The following is a 5,016-nucleotide window of genomic DNA, read 5'->3' on the forward strand; positions in this document are numbered from 1 at the left end:
CTTCAGTGTGTGTGTGTATGGGGGAGGGGGGCGCGGGCGGGAGATTTCTCAGCTGCTGAAAGCCCAGAGCTGTGTCTGCCGCTTACTGCTGATCCCTGGGAGTGTCTCGGCAGTTGCACTTGCCCCGCCCTAGGCAGGCCAGAAAGGGTAGGGGCTGGGGATGGAGGGGTCTTCTCTCTCCCAGTCCAGCCGCACGTCACCCTCTTTCCGCAGGCCAGAAAAGGTGGTGGCTGGGGGTGGAGGAGTCTCTTCTCTCCTATCCCAGCCAAAATTACACTCTTCCCAGCCTGTTCCCTGGGTCAGGGCTGCCTGTCAGTCTTCCCAGAGCCTGAGCACTACTACGGCTCCTCTGTAATCTGACACTACTCCTCAGTTCAGGGGCCAGTTTAAGTCTCTGGAAGGGCGGGGGTAGGATTGGAAGAGCGGGGAGAGGGGCCCAGGTATGGAGTCTGTGTTCTTTGTCCTCCCTAGAGCCCACTAGCCGCCCTCCCGGCGGGAGAGATCAGCCGTGGGACGCAGGGAAAGAGCCCACCTCCTGGTCTCTGTGCTCTCCGTTCCGCCCTGGGATCCCGTGCGTGCCCAGAACTTCGGGTGCCACCGCGGTTTTCGCCGCCGCTGCCACCCGGGACCCCACTGCGGGCCCGCGCATTTTCACTCCGCTCCCTTCCTTCCTTCCCCTGCTCGCCCAATTAGCGCACCTTCAAGTAATCCTTCCACGAGTCTCTTAGCTGTTCTGTGTGATGAGCAAAGAGTTCTTTGATGGGTTATAGGTCCCGTTTGTAATAAGATCCGGAGGAGAACTCAGAAAGTGCGCCCCGCTGCCGCCATTCCTATGACGTCATCCCAGGATTATTTTTTAATTAACGTTTATTGGGATGACAATTGTTAGTAAAGTTACAAAGGTTTCAGGTGTACAATTCTGTTATACGTCGTCTATATATCACATTGTGTGTTCACCACCCAGAGTCAGTTCTCCTTCCATCATCATATATTTTATTCCTTTTACCCTTATCTACCACCCCCTCCCCTCTTACCCTCTGGTAACCACTAAACCATTGTCTGTGTCTATGAGTTTTTGTTTCTTCATTTCTTTGTCTTGTTCCTTTGTTGTTCTCAGTTTTATATTCCACATATCAGTGAAATCATATGGTTCTCGACTTTTTCTGATTTATTTCACTTAGCTTAATAATGTCAACATCCATCAATGTCAACATCCATCCACGTTGTCACAAATGGCGCTATTTCATCTTTTCTTATGGCAGAATTCTCCCCGTACTCTCGCTGGCGGCTGGGTTGGAGAAACAGGAAACAGGAGACACACAATTCTCAACCCTCACTGCGCCGCTTGCAGGCTCAGCCACCATCTTCTTGCTAGCCTCCATTTTTTGCTAGCCTAGCCACGGCAGTTATATTAGTGCCCAATGGCTCACTGGTTACAGCTGACGGCCAACTAGCCACAGCTGATGGCCATTTGATCACAGTCGATGGCCATTTACTACCTGAACCAGCACCTTTCTATGTGAGGCCGAGAGCCTGGAAACTGCTTTTTGGGGCTCTGTCTCCACAATCACATTGATGGATTTGCATGGGTTGAACCATACTTGGGTCCCTGGGATGAACCCCACTTGGTCGTGATGTATAATCTTTTTAACGCACTGTTGCATTCGATTTGCTAGAATTTTCTTTAGGATTTTTGTGTCTATATTCGTCAGAGATATTGTCTGTAATTTTATTTTATTGTGTTATCCTTCCCAGGTTTTGGTATCAGGGTAATGTTGGCCTCAAAAAATGAGTGAGGGAGTACTGTCTCTTCTTCAGTTTTTTGGAAGAGTTTGAGGAGGACAGGTGTTAGATCCTCTTTGAATGCTTGGTAGAATTCACTAGTGAAGCCATCTGGTCCCGGACTTTTGCTTTTGGGAATGTTTCAGATGACTGATTCACTTTCCTTACTGTTGATTTAGATTTTCCGGTTCTTCATGATTCTGCATAGGAAGGCTTTATGTTTCTAAGAACATGTCCATTTCTTCTAGGTTATTGAATTTGGTGGCATATAGTCCTTCATAGTATTCTTGGATGATCCTTTGTATTTCTGTGGCATCCATGGTAACCTTTCCTCTTTCTTTTCTGATTTTGTTTATTTGTGTTTTTTTCTCTTTTTATCTTAGTGTGTCTAGCCAAGGGTTTTCAATTTTATTAATCTTTCTAAAGAACCTGCTCTTTGTTGCATTAATTTTTTTCTATTGTCTTTTTGTTCTCTATTTCATTTAGTTCTGCTCTGATTTTTATTATGTCCTTACTTCTGCTGACTTTGGGTTTCATTTTTTCTTCTTTTTCTAGTTCTTTATGGTGTAACTGGAGGTAATTATCTGATCTGGGATTTGTCTTCCTTTTTGAGATAGGCCTGTAATGATATAAATTTCCTTCTCAAAACTGCTTTCATTACATCCGAAAAATTTTGGTAGGATATATTTTCATTCTCATTTGTTTCTATGTATCTTTTGATCTCTCCTCTTATCTCTTCTTTGACCCAGTAGTTCTTTAAAAGTATGTTGTTTAATCTCCACATATTTGTGGGTTTTCCTGCTTTCTTTTTGCAGTTGATATCCAATTTCAAAGCCTTGTGATCAGAGAACATTCTTGGTATGATTTCAGTCTTCTTAAATTTGCTGAGGCTAGTTTTATGTCCCAATATATGGTCTATCCTTGAGAATGTTCCATTTACACTAGGAAAGAATGTATAGTCTGATGTTCTAGGATGAAGTGTTCTATAAATGTCAATTATGTCCATTTCATCTAATGTGTCATTTAGGGCTGATATTTCTTTCTTTTCTGTTGGAATGATCTATCCATAGCTGTCAATGATGTATTTAGGTCCCCTACTATAATTGTGTTTTTGTCAATTTCTCCCTTAAGTTCTGTTAGTGGTTGCTTTGTATATTGCAGTGCTCCCTGACTGGGGGCATAAATATTGATGACTGTTATGTCTTCTTGTTGTATACTCCCCTTTATCATTATGAAATGTCCATCCTTGTCTCTTGTTACCTTTTTTATCCTGAAGTCTGTTTCATCTGATATAGATATAGCTACATCTGAGTTTCGCTGGATACCATTTGCTTGAAATGTCAATTTCCACCCTTTCATTTTGAGTCTATATTTGTCCTTGTAGCTGAGATGTGTCTCTTCGAGGCAGCCTATGGTTGGGCTTAGATTTTCTTTTGTTTTGTTTTTTTTGTTTTTTTGTTTGTTTGTTTGTTTGTTTTAATCCAATCTGTTACTCTGTGCCTTTTTAGTGGTGAGTTCAGTCCATTTACATTTAGGGTGATTATTGACATGTGAGGATTTCCTGTAGTTTTATGTTTGGTTTTCTGGTAGGACAGTGTCTCCATTTTCTTTTCATTTTTGTACCTGTCTTTTAGTTCAGTGTGGTGTTATTGTGTGATTGCTCCCTCTGTTTCTCCTTTTTTTATGTTATATAATTCAGTTCTGGAATTTTTTTTGAGTGGTTACTATTAAATTTATGTAAAAGAAAGTTTCATATTTAGAGTATTCCATTTTCTTCAGCCTGCTTACTTTCTCCATTCCCTTGTGCCAGTTGAGACTTTTACTCTTTCCCTTTTTATTGGTTTTGTTGTCAGAAATTATCCCTATTTATGCTGTGAGTTATTTTCTGCGCTGCAGTTGCAAGTTGTGTTTTTTCCTTTTCAAGTGTTTTTTTCTTTACCCTGTATGTTATGTTTAAGTGTATAGTGTCCTATTTGGTATTGGGGTTGCCATTTCCTGCTTCTGTCTGTCTGTTCGTAATACTACTCATTGGTTTTGTATTCTTTTGCTTTTTTGTTTCAGATTGAATATCCTCCTTCAGTATTTCTTGTAGTACAGGTCATGTGTTAGAAAATTCCCTCAGCTTCTGTATGTCTGGAAAAGTCTTTATTCCTTTTTCATATCTAACGGATATCTTTGCTGCATATATTATTCTTGGCTTATAATTTCTCTCTTTCAATAGTTTGAATATTTGAGTCTACTCCCTCCTCCTGGCTTGTAGAGTTTCTGCTGAAAAATCTGATGATAATTTAATGGCAACTTTGTAGGTTACTGTCTTCTTTTCCCTGGCTTCCTTGAGGATTCTTTCTTTGTTGTTAATTTTTGACAACTTCAATAAAATGTGCCTTGAAGAAGGCCTGTTGGGATTGAGGTAATTAGGTGTTCTATTTGCTTCTTGGATTCGAGGATCCAGTTCTGTGCACAAGTTTGTGAAGTTCTCATCAACAATTTGTTTGAATATATTCTCTGTTCCCTTCTCTCTTTCTTCTCCTTCTGCTATGCCCATTATTCTTATATTGCTCTTTCTGATGGAGTCAGAAAGTTCTTGCAGAGTTCTTTCATTTCTTTTAACTCTCAAGTCTCTCTCTTCTTCCATCTGTGTCATTTCCAGATTTCTATCTTCGATGTCACTGATTCTTTCCACCATCTGGTCAACTCTATTACCTAAGCTGGCTATTTCATTCTTCATTTCTTCTATTGAGTTTTTTTTTTTTTTTAATTTATTGGGGTGACAATTGTTAGTAAAATTACATAGATTTCAGGTGTACAATTCTGTATCACATCATCTATAAATTACGTGGTGTGTTCACTACCCAGAGTCAGTTCTCCTTCCATCACCATATATTTGATCCCCCTTACCCTCATCTCCCTTACCCTCTGGAGTTCTTAATCTCCAGAAATTCTATTTGGTTCTTTTCTTTAAATTTCAATCTCTTTGGTAAAGTGTTCATGTTGTTCTTTGATTGTGTTTCTGAGTTCATTAAACTGTCGGTGTTTTCTTGCATCTCCTTGAGTTTTTTAAGAACTGCAGTCTTGAATTCTCTGTCATTTGAGTCACATATTTCCATGTCTTTAAGTTCATTTTCTGGAGACTTGTCATTTTCTTTCTGAGCTGCCTTGTTACCTTGGTTGTTCATGGCAATTCATGAATTATTATTTTTCTTCCTAGCCATCTACAGGAGTAGGTTCTACAAT

Source organism: Rhinolophus ferrumequinum, chromosome X (assembly GCF_004115265.2).
Source record: "Rhinolophus ferrumequinum isolate MPI-CBG mRhiFer1 chromosome X, mRhiFer1_v1.p, whole genome shotgun sequence".
Lineage (NCBI taxonomy): Eukaryota > Metazoa > Chordata > Mammalia > Chiroptera > Rhinolophidae > Rhinolophus > Rhinolophus ferrumequinum.